The sequence below is a fragment of the Saimiri boliviensis genome, chromosome 18 (genome assembly GCF_048565385.1).
Source record: "Saimiri boliviensis isolate mSaiBol1 chromosome 18, mSaiBol1.pri, whole genome shotgun sequence".
In the NCBI taxonomy this organism is placed as follows: domain Eukaryota; kingdom Metazoa; phylum Chordata; class Mammalia; order Primates; family Cebidae; genus Saimiri; species Saimiri boliviensis.
This window is the reverse complement of record NC_133466.1, coordinates 23,989,524-24,015,318: the sequence shown is the minus strand read 5'-3', so window position 1 is coordinate 24,015,318 and position 25,795 is coordinate 23,989,524. Positions and strand designations below refer to the sequence as shown.

At 37.6% G+C, this 25,795-nt stretch overlaps 1 protein-coding gene across 13 annotated transcripts in view; it reads left to right on the top strand.

The window, feature by feature from the left end:
* Positions 1-25,795, top strand: part of CHODL (chondrolectin) — a 371,149-nt gene that overhangs the window by 311,436 nt on the left and 33,918 nt on the right. For 6 of the 13 annotated variants that reach the window (XM_010344886.3, XM_074389471.1, XM_074389466.1 and 3 more), the window contains one exon: positions 20,328-22,120. The gene's annotated coding sequence lies outside the window, so the exon portion shown is untranslated. The remainder of the gene's footprint in view (positions 1-20,327; positions 22,121-25,795) is intronic. The other 7 variants (XM_074389468.1, XM_074389467.1, XM_074389465.1 and 4 more) reach the window with 5 other exon arrangements.

The following is a 25,795-nucleotide window of genomic DNA, read 5'->3' as shown; positions in this document are numbered from 1 at the left end:
ACTAGCAACCTTGTGGCCTCCAGCACTGGAACTGTGCTGGATCATAACTGCAGCCAGTACAGTACTGGCTGTCACCCGAGGCCCATGGTAACCACTGCCTGCCTACTGCCTATATTTGCTAAAGTCCCTAGGGCTCTATGATCGGCAGGTGTTAAAGTCAGCCAGACTTGTGTTCTTTTCTTCAGGGTGCCAAGGTCCCCCTAGCCCTGGGCAGATCCAGAGATGTTGTCCGGGAGCCAGGGCCAAGAGTTGGAAACCTTAGAAATTTGTGATGCTCTGTTCTACTGTGGCTCAGTTGTCACTCAAGCCACAGATGAAGTTCTTTCTGTTCATTCTTCCCTTTTCCACAAGCAGGGAAGTCTCTACCCATGGCCACCACTGCTCCAGGCCCACAGTGACTACTGCCTGGCTACAGCTGATGTTCACTCAAGACTCAAGGGCTTTGGTCTCTGACTCTCCCTTTGGAGCAGCGGGCTCCCCTCTGGCCCAGGACAGGTCCAGAAATGCTTCCAAGAGCCAAAGCCTGGAATTGGGGACCTCAAGAGGCTAGTTGGTGCTCTACCCCATGTGGCCGAGGTGATACTAAAGTTGTAAGATAAAGTTTCTTTTACTCTTTTCACTCCTTTTCTCAAGCCAAAGGACACTCTCCCCAATAGCCATGACAACTGGGAATGTGCCAGGTCACATGTGAAGCCAGCACAGCTCTGGGTCTCACCCAAAGCTGACAAGTACAATCTGTGTATTGCTGCTCATTATGTAGGAACCAAGGGCTCTTGATCTAGTGAGCAGATGATAAATTTTGCCAGGACTGGGTTCTTCCCTTCAAGGCAGTGGGTTCCCTTCTGGTCCAGTGTGTCTACAAATGTTGTTCGGGAGCTAGGATCTAGAACAGGGGGACTCAGGATTCTGCCTGGTGCCCTATTCTACTGTGGCTGAGATGGTATCCAAGTTGCAAATCCTCTCTTTTCTTCTCTCTCCTTTTCTCAAGTGGAAGATAGGATTTTCTCCTGGAGCTGCAAGCCGCTAGCTGAACTGCCTTGGGTTGGGGTAGAAGTGGTGCAAGGACTCCTAAGTACACTGGCTGTGAGCCCAGCATAACACTAGGACTTGCCAAGCATTCCAGTCCTTGTGACCTATACTGCCTTTCAGGTTTACTTAGCATCCCAGGATGGTGATGCTTGCCAGAACTCAGGTTCCAATTTGCTGGAATAGGTGATTCCCCTCTGGCTAGGGCTGGTCTAGATACTCCCTTTGTTGTCTCCAGCTGAGTTGTGCTCCCTGTTGTTTTCTGCTGTGACAGAGCAGCACTGGGTGCCAATGCAATGTACTGTAATCACTGCACCTTCCCTCCCCGACATGCACAGATTCTGTGTGCCACATAGCCACTGCCTGGGGGATGGGATTCAGGTGCTGCTGGCAATTTAAGGCTGTCTTTCCTACCTTCTTCAGTGTCTGCTTCAGTGATATGAGGTCAAAACCAGGTATGTGATGTCACCTAATTTTGGTTCTTATGAAGATGCTTTATGTGTGGATGGTTGTTCAATTTGATGTTCTCGTGGGGAGGACAATTGGTGAGGTCTTCTATTCAGTCTTCTTGCTCTGCCTGCTCAGGTTAAAAACTTTGAGTCCTCTGTTTCACATCTCCAGTAGATCCATCCAGTCTGTCCAATCCATTTATTGTACCTTAAGAACATCTAGAAACGTATTCCTTCTTACCACTTCCACAGCTACTGCCTTGGTTAAGCTGCTGTCATTTCTTACGTGGTCTACTATAAAGTCTCCTAATCCTGAATGCCTAAATAGAAGCAAAAGCAACTTTTGCTCTTGACCCCTCACAGTCTTATTTCAACACAGTAGTCAGAATGTCAGAGTAACTCTATCAAAACTCACATTACTCCTTCAGAGTTATTCCATAACATTCAGAATAAAAGTTAAAGTCCTTAAAATGGCCTTCAAAGTTTATACTGTTTAGCTCTTGTTACCTCTCTGACCCACCTCCTACTATCATCCCTGATTGAACTTTATTCCGGCTATACATTACTTTTGATTTGCCTCAAAATAACCAGGCATGCTTCTGCCTCAAAGACTCCCACTCCAGCCTCACTACCCCTGTTCATATGTCTGCCCTTTTTCCTTTAAATATTTTGTTCCCTTGCATTCTAAAAGCATGTGCACATGCACGCATGCACGTGTGTGCACTCTCACACACACACACACTCATACACTCACGCCCTGGCTACATTCCTGCTGTATTTTGTTCCATAGCACCTGTCATTCAGTAGCACACAATGTGTTTTAATTACATAGTCTGTTCATTTACTGTATATTCCCCCTTTCTGATTTTGAGCTCTAGAAACCAGGGATTTTGTTCTGTTTTGTTCAGCTCTGTACCTGTATATAGGACACTGAACAGATTGTAAGTGATACTCAATAACTATTGAATGAAGGAGTTACCTAAGCTAGAGGAAAGCATGTCAAATTAAAAACAATCAATGGCCCAGCAACGCGTCCAAAGGGAAAAAGTTAGCACCAGAATCTAAATAGGTCAGGAAGATGTCTGCTGGTCTTGGTGCATTGTGAGTTAGACTAGGACATTCTAGAAATTCTATGCCTGAGATACACAGGCTTCAAGATGGATTGATACTTCACTGCTTCTTAGTTGCCAACCATGTTGGCCATTACTGTAATTCACAGTTACTTTATTTTTACCCCCACCTCTGGCGCTCACTGATTAACTAACTATGATGGCAAAAGTCAGCAATTTTGAAGAATTCAGACGTGGTATTTTAATGTTATATAACTATTAATGACTTATTTAGGAATTTGATTTTTTTGGTTGGTATTAATGAATACTTGACTATGACACATGTCTCATAGTTTTAGGGGATCTTTGGTTGCATTTCCATTTCAGGCTTCTGATTTACCTATAACCTTTAAGAAAGAAAATTACCTGCACTTTTGAAAGATTGCCAAAGTTTATTACTGAGGGAACCTCTAAAAAAAGTGCTGTCCCATACAGTAAACACTAACTAGATGGCCATGTATTCTGTATGCAACTTAAGTTACTTGAAACTAAAATGAAATAAAAAATTTACTCTCAGTAGCCATATATCAAGTGTGCCATAGTCACATATGGTTAGTGGTTCCTGTATTAGACAGAACTGATCTAGAACATTTCAATCATTGCACAGTTTTATTGATCATGCCTCTCTAGGCTTGTTTTTGCAAGTTGAAATTTATTTTTATATTTATTTGTTCATCATAAATTTCTTTATTTGAAAATAGTTATTCTATGATGAACATGAGAGCCTATCTATTAAGAGTAGTAGTGAAATTTAAAGAACTTAGAATCCACGCACAAAAATAAATCATAATTGTTACACAATAAATGTTCCATTAGAGGCACATGCAGAGTACTATATGGACAAAAATAAAGCAGTAATTAATTTCGCCTCAGGAATGGAATGGTCATTCAATACATGTGTTGAGTTTTTCTTTTTGCTAGGGTTATAACTGTCAGAAAGAAATAGCTGAACACTGATGTCTAATATGTTTATATTTATTGTTGAAAAAATCCAATCGATGTCAGTCTGAATGTTAACTAATAGTATGACTTTGCCACTGTCCAAACAATATCATAGTTAATAGCAATTTTAATGTCTGAAGCCACCATAACTGCTCTCAGAAATCAATAGATCAATAAGAGACCCTTTTTGGTTTTAGATACAAGTATTGAACCACACATCATAGTTTGAAAAGGTTACTTTTGATCATGACAACCCAGACAAATTTAGAATTAGTTTGAAAACAAAATAGAAACAAGAGAATTCTTATTTTTAAAGCCTATACCTTTGGACTTAAAGCAGTGCAAATACATTTACAATTTTTAAAAATGTTATTTAAATTTCATGAGGCTTTGGTGTTTTCATTGAATATACTATACAAATTTATTAAACCAAAATAATAAATAAAGCCACAGCTAAACAGTTTTCTTATGACACTTAAAATTTATCTACATTATAGCTGAAAAAGTAAAGCATAAAAATTAACTGGGACAATATTTAAAACTTGGAGAAGAAATTTAATCAGGAAAAAATTTATAGAAAACTTTCTGTAAATATTCATTTGAATTGAGAATTCTTTTATTCATCTCTTTCTTTGATTCTTTCTTATTTTTATAAGAATTGTGTGTTATATTCTTCTATGACAATATCATGTTTGAAAAATTTCTCTCCAAGGGAAATAATCCCATGAGATGTGTAAATACCATGCTTTGGGAAATACAAACAAAGATGAAAGCAAAAAGCCTATCTCCATCATATTATTTGGAGGAAGTGATGGCGTTATCATCATTTAAAGAGCATTCATTTATATTGATTACATTCAGCATTTAGGAAACACTAATAGAGATGTGATGGTTTGTTTGTTTTCTAAGTAGTTAGGTAATGTCAAACAAATGATCTGGGTCCAATCTCTGACACATGAACAATTCCTCTTTCAGCCTACGTTACTGGAATTGCAAGTAATGTTCTGATTGAAGATACATCTTTTGAGACACTCTTATAATTTAGTCAGCCTTACTGGTTTAGGTTGCTCTTTGGACATTTTCAGCCTTTAATAACTGTAAGACATGTACCAGTGCAGATTACGTATTGCTTATGAAATAGTTATTAGCATGATCAAAATGCCTACAATTTCTAAGGAGGAAGAAAATAATCTTTCCTGATCTAGAATCCAAACAAAATATTCCAGAGGTACTGAGTATTTTTTCTTATTTAGTATACACCAACTAAACAACTGAATGTTATTATTGCTTAGTTCCCTTTTTGCCTGTGTTGGGTCATGGGTTTGGGTATAGTAGCATGCTACTAGTTATTCAGTAGGATGAAATTAGGGGTGGAAGAAATTAATAGAAAGATAGAAGAAAATACTCTGAGGCAGGCTTGGGTGTAAAGGATGCCCATCTGAGACTGGAATATAAATCTGAACAGGAATAAAGAAAATGAGAATAGATACTAAGAACTTGGGGTCATATGATTGAATTATGGGTGTGTATTTTCAAAGCAACCTAGCATAGGCAATGGAGATTTCAATTAGGACTGTACACCAGTATAGGAATTTTCATCTACAAAATCGGGGCAGCAGGAACAAGAGTTGAGACTAGCAAATGGAAAATGGGTCCAGCCAAAATAAGTTTATTTGCCAGTTGTTAGAGTTCAGGCAGTCACTATCCCCACCAGTTTTTTTCCAGTGACCTGGACAGATAAGTGGGAAGGAGGAAAAGACCCTTAATAACTTTTTCACCTTAATAACTACTTCTTCTATACTGGAAAGGTGCAAGCCAAAAATTCTAAAATACATGGGAGCAATGCCAAGTCTTTTCCCAAGAAGTTCAATGAACCTGAAGTCATTTTCTATCCATATACTCTAATAAATTTAAAATGCCAACTTTGTCATCCATCTATTTCTTCCTTTTATTCAATTTCCTTATTACTGGTTTGAATTTTGACTTGTATTATTACATTAGCCTGACACTCTCCCCTCCTAACCTTCAAAAGTTTTATCCATTAAGAAATGTTGAAACTCATCTCAGTTTTACAGCTTTATCATGTCTGTTCATTATAATGGATCACACCTTCCTCTGACCTTTCTTGTTGTTTTAAGTAGTACTTATTTTATAATATGGTTTAGTTTGTTCCATATTTTTCCTACTAGATTGCATGTTTAGAATGGAGTTTAGAATGGGTAAGACTAATGTCTTAATTATCTTTCAGTCTCTCTAGCACCTAGCAGAATTCTTCACAGTACACACCAATAAATGTCTATTCAATCAAATTATAACCTATCTACCCATATTATAAACCTGACTCAATCACTTATGGTCTTCAGAGAGATTTTTTTACCTATCTTGCCATTAGCTCTTCATTTGCAAAATGAGGCAACAATCTACTTTCACTGAATGTGTAAACTAATTTTAGACTTACAAATGCATATAAGGAGGAACCAGGAAAAACAGTCATAGACTCATCATGTAAATCTCGAACATCTAAAATTTGCCAGGCACTCTTCTAGGCATTATTAATTACTAGAAGAGTCTTACCAGAGCCAACTTAGGACAGAGAACATTTGAACTTGGCTAGAATCACTTAAGAGATAGTCACTTTGTGTCCCTAACTTACAGCATAGATCAATCTCACACACAGCTGCATTGTTTGAAAGATCCTTTAAGAAATAGTATAGAAATACAGAATCTACAAAGAACTTAAACAAATTTACAAGAAAAAAACAACCCCATTAAAAAGCGGGTGAAGGATATGAACAGACACTTTTCAAAAGAAGACATTTGTGCAGCCAACAAAAAAACATATGAAAAAAAAACTCATCACTGGTCATTAGAGAAATGCAAATCAAAGCCACATCTCATGCCAGTTAGAATGGCAATCATTAAAAAATCTTGGGACAACAGATGCTGGAGAGGATGTAGAGAAATAGGAACACTTATACACTGGTGGTGGGAGTATAAATTAGTTCAACCATTGTGGAAGACAGTGCGGTGATTCCTCAAGGATTTAGAAATAGAAATACCATTTGATCTGGCAATTCTCGTTACTGAGTATATGCCCAAAAGATTATAAATCATTCTACTATAAAGACACATGCAGACATATGTTCATTGCAGCCCTGTTTACAATAGCAAAGACTTGAAACATAGAGATAATAAGAATGTAAAATTAACAACATACATACAGTTAGAGGAAAACATAGCATCCAAAAGGATAAAAATGGTAAACTAAAATGATATTTAACAGTAAAATATAAGCAAAGATGTTCATGATAAAGCAACTGTAATAAATCAAAGAAAAATTAAACATAAATAATTTTCACGAAGAAGGTACTTTGTTCTGAGCTGACTGTTCATGATCAGCAGCCATCTTGCCTCATAACTGTCTCCCACACTGAACTCACTTTAGATAATCCGTGAAGGGAAGAGAGAACTCAGGCTTTTTTCCTTTTCCCAAACATGAAAAAAAGGTTTTATCAGAATCACCTGCTTTGGGAAATCCTCTTCTTTCATTCCATAATAATCTTGTGCAGTACAGTAGGGCTAGTCCTCCTACCTACAAACTTCTACCTTGGGAGATGGGGCAATTGATCCTCCACAGCATAAAAGCAGGAGCAATCGGGCTTGCAGGAATTTATTTTATGTGGAAAGAATATATCTAATAGTAAGATCAAACATAGCACAGAGATAGAAAAAGAGGCAGAGTCTTAACAATATATTTTGAATTGTTTCATTCAGCCTTTTTCAAATTTAATTCAATTCCTTGACTCCCAGTTATGTTGGGCTACTGTATTGTCTTTGGCCTTAAGTTAGTTTCAGTTGAAACATATACCTACATCTGAACAGCAATCCAGATTAATGCGGTTTTTCAGTCTAATATTTAGCATATTTAGTTTGTCCTTAAGTCATTGATGATTCAGAGACCAAGTTAATTCTTGAACTTGCCATTTGATTTAGGTTTCTTCCTAAAGGTTAATCCCAGGTTTTGGTTGGTTCTGAATTTTGGAGCCCTAACTATTATCAACACTGGTTAATCCTGAAGAGGCATGTATCTGGAGGACTCCATACTTCTATTTATGAGTTTACTCTCAAACTTCTCTTGAAATCTTAACTAAATTGGTCTCTCTGCATGGAAAGGATGCAGTGATATTTTTATCTGGGTGAAATTACCATTAAGCTCCAATTAAGCAATTAACAAAGAGATTTTTAGTATTATTTAGCTTCAGAGTTAAATAATTTTTCCCTTTGGTATTATGTATCTTTTTCCTTTCTCTCAGTGCTAATTCTTTTATTCTTTCCTTCCTTTCTTTCTTGCTTTTTTATGCTTTATTGGATTTATTGATACATAACAATTGCACATATTTATGGGGTCGTGTGATATTTTGATACATGCATACAATGTGTAATAATTAAAGGGTAATTGGAATATCCATCACTTCAAATATTTATCATTTGTTTCTGTTGAGAACATATCAAATCTTTTCTTCTATTTTAAAATAGACAATAATTTTTGATAACTGTAGTTATCCTATTATGCTATAACACATTTCTTCTTCTTCTAACTGTATTTTTGTACCCATTAACAAGCCTCTCTTCATCTGTTCCTCTCCATTTCCCTTCCCACTCACAGGTAACCACCATTCTACACTCTACTTTGAGGACATACACTTTTTTTAGCTTCCAAGTATGAGTGAGAACATACGGTATTTGTCTTTTTGTACCTAGCTTATTTCATTCAACATAATGTCCTCCAAGCTCATTCATGTTGTTGCAGATGACAGACATATTAATCAGTTTTCACACTGCTATAAAGAATAGCTGAGACTGGGTAATTTATAAAGGAAAGAAGTTTAATAGGCTCACAGTTCCACATGGCTGGGGAGGACTCAGGAAACTCACAATTATGGCAAAAGGTGAAAAGGAAGTAAGTGCCTTCTTTGTTAGGTGGCAGGAGAGCGAAAGAAAAATGCCAGACACTTATCACACAATCAGATCTTGTAAGAATTCCTTTACTATCATAAGAACAGCATAGGGGAGACTGCCCCCATGATCCAATAACCTCCCAACAGGTTTCTCCTGTGACATTGGGGATTACAATTGAAGATGAGACTTAGCTTGGGAACACGGATCTAATCCGTATCAACAGGATTTTATTCTTTTTTATGGCTGAATAATGTTCCAATATAGATCACATTTTCTTTATCCATTAGTTTGTTTATAGACATATAGTTTGGTTCCATATCTTGGCTATTGTTAACAGTGTTGCCATAAATGTGAAATGCATTTTTTATATATATTGATTTTATTTCTTTTGTGTATATGCCCAGCAGTGGGGGTGCTGGATCACATGGTAGTTTTATTTTTAGTTTTCTAAGGAATGTCTGTGTTAGTCCATTTGCATGCTGCTATAAAGAACTGTCTGAGACTAGGTAATTTATATGGGAAAGAGGTTTAATTGGCTCACAGTTTTGCAGGGCTGGGGAGGCCTCAGGAAACTTACAACCATAGCAGAAGGGGAAGCAAAAATGTCCTTATTCACATGATGGCAGGAAGAAGTGCTGACCAAAAGTGGGAAAAGCCATGTTACAAAACCATCAGATCTCATGAGAACTCGCTTATTATGAGAACAGCACCGTGAGGGTATTGCCCTCATGATTCAATAACCTCCCATTGGGTGCCTTCCAAGAGAGGTGGGAATTATGGAAACCACAATTCAAGATGAAATTTAGGTGGGAACACTGCCAAACCATATCATGTCACCCTGGCCCCTCTCAAATCTCCCAACAGTCCCTCAAAGTCTTAACTCATTCCCGTAAAATCCACAGTCTCATCTGCGACAAGGTAATGAGCCTGTAAAATCAAAAGCAAGTTAGTTACTTCCTAGATACACTGAAGGTACAGACATTGGGTAAATAGACACAATAAAAATGGGAGAAATTAGTCAGAACAAAGGGGTTACAGGCCCCATATAAGTCCAAAATTCAGCAGGGCAGTCAAATCATAAACCTCCAAAATGATCTCCTTTGACTCCGTGTCACACATCCAAGTCAGACTGATGTAAGAGGTGGGGCTCCCATGGCCTTGGGAGCTCACACCTGTAACTTTGCAGGGTACAGCCCCCCTCTGGGCTTTTCGAGGTGCATGGTGCAAACTGGCAGTGGATCTACCATTTTGAGTCTGAAGGATGGTGGCCCTCCTGTCACAGCTCTACCAGGCAGTGCCCCAGTGGGAACCCTGTGTGGGGGCTGTGATCCCACATTTCCCTTCCACACTGCTCTAGCAGAGGTTCTCCATGAGGGTTCCACCCTACAGCAGACTTCTGCCTGGACATCATCTGAAATCTAGGTGAAGGTTCCCAAACCTCAGTTCTTGACTTCTGTGTACCTGCAGGCTCAACACCATGTGGAAGCTGCTTGCACCCTCTGAAGCCATAGCCCAAATTGTATCATGTCCACTTTCAGTCACAGCTGCCATGGCTGCAGTGCAGGGCATTAAGTTCCTAGATTGCACACAGCAATGGGGATTTGGGCCTGGCCCATGAAACCATTTTTTTTATCCTAGACCTCTGGGCCTGTGGTGATAGGGGGCTACCAGAAGGTCTCTGACATGCCCTGAAGACCTTTTTCCATTTTCTTGATGATTAAAATTGGGCTCCTCATTACTTATGCAAATTTCTGCAGCTGGCTTGAATTTCTCCCCAGAGAATGGGTTTTTCATTTCTATTTCATTGCCAGTATGCAAAATTTCCAAACTTTAATGCTCTGTTTTCTCTTGAACACTTCACTGCTTAGAAATTTCTTCTACCACATACCCTAAATCATCTCTCTTAAGTTCAAAATTCCACAGATGTCTAGGGCAGGGGCAAAAATGCCACCAGTCTCTTTGCATAGCAAGAGTAACCTTTACTCCAGTTCCCAGCAAGTTCCTCATCTCCATCTTTGACCACCTCAGCCTGGCCTTCATTGTCCATATCACTATCAGCATTTTGGTCAAAGCCATTTAACAAGCCTCTAGGAGGTTTCAAACTTTCTCACATATTTCTGTCTTCCTAGCTCTAAAAGTCTCTTGGAAGTTCCAAGCTGTCCCACATTGTTGTCTTCTTCTGAGCCCTCTAAACTGTTCCAACCTTGGCCTGTTACCCAGTTCCAAAGTCACTTTTACATTTTTGGGTATCTTTATAGCAGCACCCCACTCTCTGTGATATCAATTTACTGTATTAGTCTAATCTCATGGTACTATAAAGAAGTACCTGAGACTGAGTAATTTATAAGAGAAAGAGTTTTATTGACTCACAGTTTCACAGGGCTGGGGAGTCCTCAGGAAACTTACAATCGTGGCAGAACTGGAAGCAAACTTGTCTTTCTTTACATATGGCAGAAAGAAGGAGTGCTGAGCAAAAGGGAAAATGCCCCTTATAAAATCATAAGATCTCATTCATTATCATGAGAACAGAAGCATCAGAGTAACTGCCCCCATGATTTAATTACCTTTCACTGGGTCCCTCTCAAGATAGATGGGGATCATGGAAACTACAATTCAAGATGAGATTTGGGTGAGGAAAAAGCCAAACTGTATCAACCTTCGTACTGTTTTATATAGTGGCTATATTAATTTACATTTTAACCAACAGACTATAAGAGTTCCTTTTTCTCCACATCCTCCCAACATCTGTTATTTTTTTATCTTTTTGATAACAGACATTTTAATTGGAGTAAGTTTATGTATTATTGTGCTTTGGATTTGTATTTCCATGATTATTAGGGATATCCAGCATTTTTAATATACCTGTTTGTCATTTATATGTCTTTTGGGATATTTTTATTCAGTTTATTTGCCCATTTTTAATTCATTATTTGTATTTTTTTTTTGCTGTTGCATTGTTTGAGTTCCTTATATATAAATTAGTCATTTGTCTGATAGCTGGTTTGCAAATATTTTCTCCCATTCTGTAAGTTATCTCTTCACTCTGTTGATTGTTTCCTTTACTCTGCTGAAGCATTTTAGCTTTATATAATCACATTTGCCTATTTTTACTTGTGTATTCTGTGCTTTTGAGATCTTAGCCCCCAAAATATGTGTCCAGACTAATGTCCTGAAGTGCTGTCCCAATATTTTCATTTAGTAGTTACAAAGTTTCAGGTCTTATATTTAAGTTATTAATCAGTTTTTGATTTTTGTATAAGATAGGCCATTTCATCTGATGTAAACATTGCTACTCTTGTATGCTTTTGGTTCCCACTTTCATGGGATATCTTTTTTCCATCCTTTCACATTCAGTCTATATGTATCTTTACAGGTGTACTGAGATTGTTGTAGGCAGCATACAGTTCAGTCACTTTTTAATCCATTCAGCCAGAGTATATCTTTTAATTGAGGAATTTAAACTGTTTACATTCAAAGTTATTATTGATAGGTGAGGACTTATTCTTGTCACTTAAAATTGTTTTCTTGTTGTTTTACATTTCTTTCTTTCTTTCTTTCTTTCTTTCTTTCTTTCTTTCTTTCTTTCTTTCTCTTTCTAATTTCTTATCTTAGTGATTTGATGGCTTTCTGTAGTAACAATGTTTGATTTCTTACTCATATATTTATCCAATCTTCCAGTGATTTTTATACTTGCATGTATTTTATAATGGTAAATACTGTTCTTTCACTTTCAGATATAGGACTCCCTTAAGCATTTCTTGTAGGCCTAATCTAGTCATGAATTCTCACAATTTTTGTTTGTTCATGGAATACTTTATTTCTCTTTCATTTTTGAATAATAGCTTTGATGGATATAGTGTTCTTGGCTCACAATGCTTGGCTCAAGCATTTTATGAATTTCCTTTTCTTTAGGATTTGTCACTGAAAAACTATTGTGTTGTCTTGGAGGTATCATGTTTCCTTAATTTTTAATGTTTTTTATGTCCTTATGTTGATATGTGCATATCTTGTGTAGTTGTTACTTTTTTAGTTTTATGGAGTAGGTTCTGTAGGGACTTCTCTCTCTCAGCGTATCATAATCATCTCAGTTAGACAGGGTACTTTCATTTTGTTCCTAGTTGGGTACCATAGTATAGTCTCAGTATGATTTCTTTGGCTATAAGCAACATAGGTGATGTCTGTGACTTCTTTACTGTCTTAGGCTGTGGTTGTTTGGATATTCTGGTAAGGTTTTGCTGTCAGTGGGTGTGCCAAATGAGCTGGTCTTCAGGCCCATAGATGGCACTTGCAGGTATCAGGATTAGTGGGGGCAGGCCTTTGGTGGTCTCGTATTTGAGCCTTTGGGCAGGGTGCATAGACACCAGTAGGAGCAGCAGGACAGTTGTGCCAGGCCTCAGGATCCAAAGTGGTGTGCATAGGCACTGGTAGTGCCAATGGTGGGTCTATCTTTGGGCTCATGAATAGTACCCATAAGCCCTGGTAGTGTTAGCAGTAGGGAAGTGGGGTTGCTCCCTCAGACTCTGAGTGGGATGCATTGACCTCAGCGGGGTAAGTGACAAAGTGGAAAGGCTGCTCCTCAAGACCCCAAGTGGGATGCATAAGCCTGCAGTGACTCCAGTGTTGGAGGGAGGGAGGTTTGCTTTTGGTGGTAGTGGCCTCAGGGAGGTGGCTTTCAGGCTTTCAAGAGCTCATGCTTCAGTCACTTATCTATGTCCTCAGAACAGCCTCCCTGAAGTGCTGGACTGCCTCTATCCTAGGTTATAGGGCACTGCATGGGCTCAGGTGCTGGTGGTGTGATTGCAACTCTGCAGCTTTCTGCACTAACGTGGGGAGATCTTGGTGGGTCCCTGAGGATTTGTAAATGCAAGAGCTAATTGGCTTCAGGGCAGGATGTAGTCTAGTGTGGACTTTACTCTGAAAATGGTGCTGCACTACAGCAACTTGGATTCTGAAGGTGGGAATCTGCACTAATTTCTTCTCTGGAACAATGCAGTTTTGTGATGTCCTGGCAGCTCCTTATACTAGCCTCAGGGCCTGGGAGAGCTGAGGGACTTTTCTTGTGTGTGGCTTGGACTGCAGTTGTTTGTGGTGGGAATGTGGACTGCTGAAGATCCCTTACTTACCTAATTCCTGCAAGGAGGAGTCTCTCCTGGCTTTGAGTTGATGCAGTTAGATGACTTACTTCCCTCACTATGCTGCAAACGTAAACTTCTGCACCTCAGAGGGTCTCATTGCTACCCTGGTGGATCCTAGAATTTTCCCATAGAGGCTCTGTTTGACATGTAGTTATGTACTTGCTGTTTAGGTCTTTCTCTGTGGAGGAGGCAAGTTTCCTGTGTGCTGCAAGTCAGTCATCTTGATGATATCTCTTCCCAAATAATGAATTTTGAATGCAGTAAGGCAAGATAAAATTTCCAAGACCACCATAAACATAAGGATGCAAGGAGATTCACTGCCAGTACAGTCCCATGTTAGAGATATGAAACTATTATAAATTTCACTTGAGGAATTAAATAGAAAAAAATATTAAAAGTAAAAGCCAATGACTGAAAGGTATATAATCACATAAGTGGGAAAAACTGATCAGAAATTATAGAGTAGTAATTAGCGAAAGTCATGGAAATTTAGAACCAAAGCATTTTATTGGAGGAATTCAATGAGTGTATATTCCAGGCTACTGTTTCTCCAACAGCTATAAAATTTTATTACTGGCACCAGGAGAAAATGATAGAAAAGACATTCCCTCACTCTCTGAATTATAAAATTAAATTAATTTAAATTATATTGAAATGTAGCTTTTTCACAGAGGGTCATGTCCATAGCATTCCCTACCAGAAATACAACTTGTATAAGAGCTCAGAGGCCTCCTGGGAGAAATGGTCAGTGAAATTTGAGACTCACAGTTTACCAACCAGAATGCTAAGATCAATACTCCAGAATAAGTAAGGGTAACAGGAATTTCCTTACCTTTTGAAGGACCATGCTGCATGTGGTAGGCAGATAGGATTTACTAAATATGTGCCTCTGTATTTCTCAGCTTAATCTGCTGTTAGGACTTAGAGCACAAGGTGATTTGCAGGAGGTGTTTCTTCCATCCTTCTCTTATTCTTTTATGGTGACCTCAAAAACCCACCAGCACCAGATGGTGTAACTAAAAAGAAGGCAAAAAGTTACTTTACCCACATCTGATTCTATGATAATAAAATAACCTTCTGTTTTCTAAAGCCATTGAAACATAAGGGTTTATTTGTTACTTGAAACAATGTTGACTAATACAAGAAGTCAGGGAATGCTTGCCTCCAATAGGAAAGTGTATATTCATTAGTCAATTTAGAATAATACTTCAGTAGCAAGAATCATGAAAATAAATGGAGCCGATTATTACCAAGAGGCCAATGTTAGCGATAGAGTTGGCGAATACAAATTGCTGGAGGGAAATAGCTTCAATCTGGGAGACTCTCTGTATCTAAAGCTACCTTAGAGGGAAATCACAGTGGAGTGAATGAGGAGGAGCCCAGCACAGCCCTTGCTGAATCTCCCTGGGACTCTGAATACTGATTTATACTCAAGTTCCCTGAACCCTTCTGTCTGGAGCTCTGTAATAAGCTCCAAATTGACTGAGGTTGCCCATATATTCTACTATTTATAAGGCTGATTTTTGGAAATTTTAGCCCTCCTTGGCAGACACTTTCTGAGCTACTGATCTGCTAGAATAAGACTTTTTGGTTTTGAATCCTACCTGTTCCAAGCTGGATGACCCATTTTTAATTGTCTGATAAAACTAGCTTCTCTCCGCCTTACTTTCTTATCTTTAAAATTGGGATAATAATTATTCTTACCTCAAAGAGTTAACACAACAGTTAAATAAGATTATCATGTAAAGTGCTTAAAACAGTTTTAACAAAATTGCAACATTCAGTATCGGTAAGTTTTCTCATTATTATTGTTATTTTTGCTCAGGTGTCCAAAAGGTGTTGAGAGGTGGTACCCACTAGAAGCCTTGACACTATTCCTGGACCTCTATTTAGGGTATAGTCTCTGGGATTTAGATTCTGAGCACAAATTAGTATACAGCTTGATCCTCTTGGAACTGGGAATATGGATTTATGTGCTCTTCCCATATATGCTCTATTGTCGAAAATTGCAATTTCCTTAGTTTCAAACATGAATTGTTTTTTATAACATTTAGTATGAAAGCTGAGAAGGTAGTAGAGTATAGCCAGAGAATGAAGTATTGGAGTTAGTATTTTCAGGATTAGAGCAATTTTTTCCTTCAGTTTTCTTTTTTCTTTTTGAGACGGAGTCTTGGTCTGTCACCCAGGCAAATATTTGTTCTGTTTTCAGTCAATATAATACCGCTGCTTGTTCTTTTCATCAGGGCAGCTTCAAGGAGGCTGGTATTACTCATTCATTTCTTTACTAGAATGCAGCTTATGGTTATACAAGTGTGTTCACTTCGTGATGATAAATTTATAGACTAGACATTTATAGACAAGGTGATTTGCAATAAGTGTGTTTCCTGTGTGTATAGTGTTTTATACTTCCTAAGAAGGTTTGAATGGAAGTGCGGGCTGGTGTTTCTCACGTTGCAGTGCTGACTTTTCTGCTAGATTGGAACGTTTAAACACATCTACACGTTCTTTTATAACTTATGTTATTACATAAAATAGCTGTTATCATGAATGTAATAATAAGGATGCAATTATTAAGAGGTGATATATTTCATTTGAGTAAAAGAGTATCTTAGCTGAAAATGTAACCATTCTTGAAAAAAATAGCCATTATCTTTTGTTTACTTCTGAGTGTGTAACAAAAGTGTTTGGTCTTGCATTTAAGGACAATTTCTTATCGCTTACAGTTGTCACCTTATAGACTCAAATTTGCCCACCATTAAAAAAAATCTGATAAAACAAATTGTGTAACTTAATTATGTATTATTATTCTATTTGACATTTAAACTAACTTGGAGACATACATAACTTGTATATTGTTAATATAAATAAATATGTAGAAATTTAAAAGAAAAATCGATTCTGTAGTTCATTGCAAAATACCCAGAGTACATTGTGAAGTTTTAAGAAAGATAACATAAAAACCATTATATATGGTCCTCTAAAACTTGAGTAAAAAATAATGGGAAGGAAGTGAGAATACATATTTATTTTTTCTTACGTATGCTTATGATATATCTGAAAGAAAACAAAAAAGAGTAGTAAAAATGACTTTTTTTGGTGGGATGGATGGGAACAGGAGACACTGGGGACAAGGCAGAAACCAGACACATAGCAGTAAATACCTTTGAGATTCCTAGTTATTGAAAAACATGTATAAACTGCCTACTCTAAATTGAATAAAAAACATACAAGTATACAATAAGCCTCTTAAAGTAGGAATTCTTTGGGTCTGGAAGGTCTTTATCCTCAAGACCCATATCAAATCGTAGACATACAGAGACAATATATACCTCCCGGGGGGATGACACTGCCAGCAAAGGAAGCTAGTCCATCAGGAAAAAGATTGACGGGAGGAAGGAGGAATCTAAAAAAGATACAAGACAGGAGCCAAAACAGAATTTCGTAAGGTAGGTCTTGTTACAATAGCTGTGAGTGCTGCCAACTTGGAGAAAAAACTAAAGTGTGTGATTTTCACGGACTTTTCCTTCACACTTGGGAGGATACATTACTTATTTCTCCCAGAGTTCCAAGGAATAGATTTAAGATTTTAAGTGATAGATAAAATGAGTCATGATTGGAAAGGAAATATTTTACTTTTTTTTTTTTTTTTTTTTTTTTTTGAGACGGAGTCTTGCTCTGTTTCTCAGGCTGGAGTACAGGGGTGTGATCTCAGCTCACTGCAACCTCCACCTCCTAGGTTTAAGGGATTCTCCTACCTCAGCCTCCTAAGTAGCTGGGATTGTAGGCATATACCACCATGCCTGGCTAATTTTTGTGTGTTTAGTAGAGACAGGGGTTTCTCCATGTTGGCCAGGCTGGTCTTGCACTCATGACCTCAAGTGATCTGCCTGCCTCAGCTTTCCAAAGTGCTGGGATTACAGGTATGAGCCACCACACTTGTTGGCATTTTACATTTTATATACTAAATAGAAAATACTCTTCCTGTCTCTTAACAATACTCATTGAAGTACTGTTATCTTTTATTTTCATATAAATTGATCTATTACAATCATAGCCCTCTAGAACATCATGTTTTCTATCATTTTAAATAAAGTAAATCTATGGATTCATATATTTAAACTAGTTGATTAAAGTAGTAGTATTTTTTTTCTCCAGAAAAGAGAAAATAATGATTATCAATCCAGAAAAAGCTTAAATTTTCTGAAACATTTCTAAGCCATTCTCTCTTATTTATCTGCATCTTTCTGCCAAACAAATTTTGAGGAAAATAGCTTAGTCCATTCCAGCTGCTATCACAAAATACCATAAACTGGGTAGAAACAGAAATTTCTCACAGTTTTAGCGGCTAGAAAGTCCACAACCAAGGTGTCTGCAGATTTGGTGTCTGGTTAGGGCCCGTTTTCTCATAGACAGAACCTTCTTTCTGTGTCCTCACACAGTGAAAGGGGCAAGGCAACTTTCTGGGGCTTCTTTTATAAGGGTATTAGTTCCATTCATGAGGGCTTCGTCCTCATGACCTAATCACCTCTCAAAAGACCTCACCTCCTAATACCACCATCTTGAGGGTTAGGATTTTAACATATGAATTTTAGGGGAACACAGACATTCAGACTGTAGCAATAATTGACTTAAATATTATAGAATTTTCTAATTGTGGTAAGTTTTAACATAAATAGCTGTGCTTTGAAATAAATCATAGCAGATAAAAGAAGTCAAGATTCTTAATGTAAAAACTGTCAAGATTCCTTGTGTCTAATATTTACATTTTAAAATATTGTTTAAACATCTTGTTTAAAACTTTACATCATAAATGTTGTGTGTGGTTGGTAATTTTGCTTTGTCTATGTAAAACTCATATGAAGAAGACAAGCATGATAATTAAACTAGTAGATAAAATCTTGTCATTACATAGTAGAAGGTTGATTTGATTTGGATTTAGAAAATATATACTCATTTAACCTCTTCCAAATACCATCTGTGCAATGGCATAGGAGGACAGAGAAATTGATGTGTCCAGGTCTTAAGTCCCTCATGGTTAAATGCAGATGATATTTTTTAATATATACAGGATAGTTAATGTAATCAAATAATAAACTTGTATGAAACATTTTATAAATTACAGTAATTTATAAAATATTCACTTGCTTATGGTATAGATAAAATAAATCTCTGCAATACTTTGCTGGGGAAATTTTTCTGCAGAGAAAATTACAGTAACAATATCTAAATGAAAATATTGCTTTGCAATAAATACAAATAAAATTCTAACTTTCTAGAAGAACAAGACTTTATGTTGAAGTCACTACTATGAGTATCTCTATTATGTAACTGACCACTGACAATAAGAAGTTAGCTATGGTTGGACCACACTAATTTTTCAGTGTTTAATCTTTTAAATGGATAGGAACCAACTTGGCCATTTGTGAGGTACAGCCATTTGTTCACTATTTTTCAAAACTATTGACATTAATCTAAGATTGACTTTCCTCAAGTCCTCTTATATCCTGCATCAATATTCCACACTAAAAATTAATTAATTTGATAACTTACTCATTGCTGCCAATAGTTTAACTTTTTAAGCTACTGGGGCACACACAAAAGAGTGTGGACGCTGCAACATGAGACAGTAGAGTGAGAAAGAGTTTCAAATTTCTGGACTACTAGTCATTAGGCCATGTCTATGTACTAATAAACTTCTCATATAAATTACTTTCTCTGTCATGTTTTCCTTTTCTTAATGTACATCTATAAGTGACAAAATGGTGGATAAATAAACCCACAGATGGTTTTATCTTAATGGCTGCATCACGGGATGCATCGTTAGTTTCATGTCTGTGCTAAGCAAGGAACACTGGCTTTACTGTGGGCATCTGGCTGGCAGTTCCTCGGGGGTTTGTCACACACGTAATCCAAGCATCCCAGCTGTGTTTTCAGTTCCCTGCTGTATAATTTGGCATGGAAAGGTGCTCTTGGGCCAGCCTGTTTCTTTAGGCAATCCTGTGAGCAGCTAGAAGAGAAGTTGTACATCCTCAAATTCTATTATCTGCCCTGACTCCCTTCTTTCATTTAGATTGGTTGATTTATCAGTGATTTTCTCCTTTTAGTTTTGATTAATGATATTTAATTAATGATATTCAGAATGTTGTAAATAGAAGATGCTTCATCTTAACTAAACATGTTGGCATATGAGATAAAATATATCGTGGAATAATAATTAAATAACAAGACTACTACTAAATGCTATCACAAGTATTGCTGTTTTGTATTTTAGCTCACCATATTAACATAGTAGCTAGTGTGCAGATTTTAGCAATGCCTTCCTAATTTACCATAGAAAGACAAATCCTCTCAGATTTAATGTCCACAAAGTATGTCTGGGAGAATGCCTAGGTTGAACTCATGAGCCCAGTAATTTATTTATGAATCTTCCATAGCTTCTTGAATGTTATAGGGACATATAGTAAAAACAACAGATGACAGCCAAAATATGCCTTTGCAATATGATGGGGCATATAAAACATTAAAAAAGGAAGAAAGAAAAAGAGGGCAGTATCAGATAAAATCAGGTAAAATAGGACTTTTGCCTTCTTATATGTGCAGATTGCTGATTTGATGCTCATGAAATTGTGTATTAGTAAGATTTTCTGTGATAACTTGAATAGAAAACAACCCGCAATACTTCAATGGCTTTTATTTCTTGTTCACAGGTCTGCAGAATGGCGGAGCATCTCTTCTCCAGGACCTGACTGCATTAGGTGTGTTCAACATATCTGCTATTCTGAGATCCAGGCTGAAGAAATACTGGCTAACAAGGGCATATTTTTCCCATGGCAGAAGGGAATAAATAAGAGACCAAACCAAAATGTGTAAGCATGTTTAAAGCCGCTGTGTGAAAATAGTATATGCCAAATCCTATCTCATTCCCTTGGTCAAAACAAATCACATAATCAAGACAGTATCAATGGGATGGACATTCATGATTCTTCAGTGTTAGGGTGGGGAGAACTGGGTATTTGTGGAATAATAATACAATCTACCCACAATTTGTTTACTGGGCGACAAGTATTCTTTTTCTTCTGCCCGCAGAATGTATTCAGCCCTACTCCAATGAAGACTTTCCTCCCCTCAGGGTTGGACACTTACAGCATCAGACATAAGTCTTAAATCTTGTGATAATATCTACATCATGTTTTCTCTTCAGTTCCAGCATTCAGTCATGGAATACAAAAGGATAATCTTCATAAAGAGGTTTCCTGGTCACCTGCATTTGGCCCTAAAGCCAATACCATGAATTTTAGATTTCCTTTCAAGCAGCGACTTGACTGTCAAATCAATTAAGTGGGGAATCATACTCTTCCCAAAGAAGATGTGAGGAAAAAGTAAAACTTTTTGAGCAGTAATACAACGTATGTCAAATGATTAAGTAGGTTGTAGTTGTGGAACTCAAGGGAAAAAAGTTTCTATACTTACCCTGAGAAAATGACACAGCTTCTGCACGGCAAAAGAAACAGTCAGTAGAGTGAATCGGCAACCAACAGAATGGGAAAAAATTTTTGCAGTCTACCCATCTGATAAGGGGCTGATATCCAGAATTTACAAAGAACTAAAGCAGATCTACAAGAAAAAAACAAACAAGCCCATTCAAAAATGGGCAAAGGATATGAACAGATACTTTACAAAAGAAGACATACAGGAGGCCAACAAACATATGAAAAAATGCTCATCATCACTGGTCATCAGAGAAATGCAAATCAAAACCACATTGAGATACCATCTCACACCAGTTAGAATGGCGATCATTAAAAAATCGGGAAACAACAGATGCTGGAGAGGATGTGGAGAAATAGGAACACTTTTACACTGTTGGTGGGAATGTAAATTAATTCAACCATTGTGGAAGACAGTGTGGCGATTCCTCAAAATGATTACCTTTAAAATGGTCTCATTTCCTTTGATAATTTTCTCAGTGCCATTCAGGGTCTTCTTATTTCTGGCTCCACATAAAGTTTGCTTCACTAAAAAATTCCTTCCTGAAAAGAGCTGGGAAGATCTGGAACCAAACGGTATAAATCATTCAAATTGTAGGCTACAGATTGTTATTCTTTTATTATATAGAAGACATAGAAGAGATTATTTTCAATGAAGCAATCATGCAGGATTCAGGATTACATTCAAAATCACAAAATTGTCATTATTAGTTACTTGTGGTGAAATTGTGATTTTTAAATTAAATATTCTTATGTTTCTGTGATTATTAGGAAGGGGATAGAGGAATAAAAACTAAATGGAATGTCAAGTATTGAGAGTTATGATTACTTGAATTTTATTATTTGTGATGCTTATTGACACCATACAATATGGTTTTATAATTTTTTACAGAATGTTAAAAGAGAAACAAAGTGAAGGAAATATACATGCAAAGAACTTAACAGAAAATTTATGTCTACTGGCATTTCATAAATATAAAGCTTGTTTAAAGAGGATTGTCTGGAGTCAAAAGGTGGGTTAATATGCCTCTTAATAGCAGCATTATGTGTTAAGGTACCAATCAAAAGTTTAAATATGTGACTAAGAATTGCTAAACAATCACAGTTATAATAATTTTGGTACTTTTTTGTCACTATAGACTAAAATTATTTTTATGCTAATGACTTTTTCCAAAGATGATTATAAAAGAAGTAAGTACAAACTGCTAGAAATACAAATGCTTTTCTCTTTTATAATTTTTTCTTTTGTTCATGCTTAGATGATTTTCATTTATCCCTACACAGGTGTTACAACCTTTCAGATAAATTTGATTGAATTCAACCAATATTTATATAGTCCCGATCATGGGCGGAACACCATAAGAACAAAAGTAGCCTTTTAATGTAGTGATATTATAGTCCATTGGGGAGAATATGGGCAATGTGCTTGCTTTTGAAGAAACCATCTTACTTAGCTTCTAAGTTGAAGAAAGAACTAATCAGTGTTGTAATAAAGCAGCAGTATTCCAATAAAGATTTTGACAAGGTAAATTTCAGCTTCTTTCCCTGCCAGTCCACTAAAATGCTCAGGATTTTGGACCCAACATCATAAAATGACACTGCTCAGAGAGTGTCCTGCAGTAGCCTATTTGTTTTATAACCTATTCAGCAGAAATTGTTTCCATGGCTGCCAGCCACTGTGCGTATACTAACTCTATTTCTTGGCATAGCAGTGCTTCCATTTGACTTAATTTAAACTTGCCTCTTTTTCAACTATAACTTCCACTGAAGGCTCAAGACTTTCCAAAAATGGGGCTAGATAGAGCATCAAACTGGCCATTCAAATATCCAGGTTGTAGTTCAGGGTTCATGACTATGTGGCTTGCCTTACATTGTTTTTTTAACTTACGGAAAAGAGTATCTGAGGCTGGACATGGTGGCTCTGTCTGTAATCCCAGCACTTTGGGAGGCTGAGGTAGGCAGATCACCTGAGGTCAGGATTTCGAGACCAGCTTTGCCAACATGGTAAAACACCGTCTCTACTAAATATGCAAAAATTAGCTCGGTGTGGTGGCAGGTGCCTGTAATCCCAGCTACTCAGAAGGCTGAGGCAGAAGATTCGCTTGAATGTGGGAGGTGAAGGTTGCAGTGAGCTGAGATCACGCCACTGCACTGCAAGCTGGGCAGCAGAGTGAGACTCCATCTGAAAAAGACAAGGTATCTGATACATATCTTTTCAAGGTACTTCCACCCTTTTTCATCCACTCTGTATCACTTCGCTTCTTCAGTCTCTACTGTAAAGTGCAAAAGTCATCCAGGTTCAGAGTCAAAGAAGCTGGTTTCACTCCCTTCGCAGTGGTGGATTTTGGTTTTATTACCTGTAGACGAGGGACAACAAAGCCTTCATCTCGGAGTTTTCTGGAAGAGTAAACTAGCTCAAGTTGGTACAGTATACTTAACATGGTGCAGGTTTTCTTTGTTGCTTCCCACATGTCACAGTTCCGTTTTTTTCATCTGTCCTTGCTTTTCCCTCTGTTTGCTCCTCAGCCCTTTACAAAAGGGCTTAGTTACGTGTTCTGAGAGTGGCAGAGATTAGTCCTACTGTACTTTCTGTGAAGTTCTGGATAATGGCTTCTCAAGCGACAGCAGAGTAATGGGGATGACTGTCTTGGTGGTCCTGGGTAGTTACCACTAGAGAAACTTGTGTACGGTTTTATATAATAAAATGATGGGGAGGGCTAGCCACACTATAACACAGCTCTAGTGATCCTGCCACAGTTTTGCTGAAACACTCCAGCCCGGCAGTATGGAAATTTAGCTCAGAGAGAAGAGCACTGTTGAAGTTGATGTTTGGCAAACTTCCATCAGATATGTGCTGTCTTCAACATTTCTACCATTAATTCTATTACTTAGCATTTGTTCCATTTGTTCTATTATCTACTTAATAGTTTTTCTTTAAAATGAAATAAATTATTTACTAGTTTATTGTCTTAGTCAAGCAGTAATATTTATGAAATCGTTGTGTTTGATATGCTAATTATACTGATTTCTTAATATGCATAAAAATAAATATATAGCTATTTGCCTTAGTCTATTTGGCTGTTATAACAAAAATACCAAAACTTGGGTCACTGAAAAACAGAAATTTATTTCTCACAGTTCTAGAGACTGGGAAGTCCAAGATCAAGGGTCTGATAGATTTAGCATCTGGTGAGGGCCTCTTCCTCATTGATGGCACCTTCTGACTGTGTCTCCACATGGTGGAAGGAATGAACAACTACCTCTTTAATAAGGGTATTGATCTGCTAATCCCATTCATGAGTGGGAGTCCCCCTCACATAATCATCTTCTGAAGTCTCCACTTCTTAATACCCACAATATTATAGATTTAGTTTGAACATGTAAGTTTTGGGGGGAACAAACACTCAGACCATAGCAGTAGTAAAATTTTAAAAGTCTATATCTAACCTTAAACCATCCCAGTCACCTTTGGGAAACATTGGTTTGGTTTTAGTGATATTTGACTATGTGATGGCTGAAGAATTAGGTATCTGAAGGAAGAAATAATAATGGTTAGTGGAGCTTCCAGTCTTACCAATTCTGTAGCACAGCAGAGTATATTACTTTTTTATGCTTTATATAATTTTTTAAATGTTTCAGAAAAATTATAATAGTCAAAATAAGTATGGGGCCCATATAATTATAATGGTCCATATAATTGTAGGGTCCACATGATGTTATGATATATATATATCATAAATCATATATATATGACCTATCCATATATATACACATAGAGTGTGGAATGATTGAATCAAGCTAATTAACATGTCAGTCACCTTAAATACTTATCATTTATTCCTCCTAAGTGTAACTTTGTACCTTTTGACCAATGTCTTCCTATTGCTCCTACTCTCCAGCCTCTGGTAACCATTGTTCTACTCTCTGCTTCTATGAGATGGATTGCTTTAGATTCCACATGGAAGTGCAAACATATGATTTTTGGTTTTTTGTGCCTGACTTATTTCACTTATCATAAAGAAAGGCACGTTCTTGAGAGGTGGTTTGACACTGTGTTTAAGAACACAGTTGCGGCCGGGTGCGGTGGCTCAAGCCTGTAATCCCAGCACTTTGGGAGGCCGAGGCGGGTGGATCACGAGGTCAAGAGATTGAGACCATCCTGGTCAAAAAGGTGAAACCCCGTCTCTACTAAAAATACAAAAAGTTAGCTGGGCATGGTGGTGCGTGCCTGTAATCCCAGCTACTCAGGAGGCTGAGGCAGGAGAATTGTCTGAACCCAGGAGGCGGAGGTTGCGGTGAGCCGAAATCGCGCCATTGCACTCCAGCCTGGGTAACAAGAGCGAAACTCGGTCTCAAAAAAAAAAAAAAAAAAAAAAAGAAGAAGAAGAAGAACACAGTTGCTAGAGCTGGATTGTCTGTGTTGAAATACCGGGCTGGGCCCAGTGGCTCACACCTGTAATCCTAGCACTTTGGGAGGTCAACATGGGAAGATTGCCTGAACTCAGGAGTTTGAGACCAGCCTGGGTAACATGGTGAAACCCCATCTCTACTAAAATAAAAAAATTAGCCAGGCATGGAGGTGTGCACCTGTAATCCCAGCTACTCAGAAGCCTGAGGCAGAAGAATTACTTGAACCCAGGAGGTGGAAGATGCAGTGAGTCACGATTGCACCACTGCACTCCAGCCTG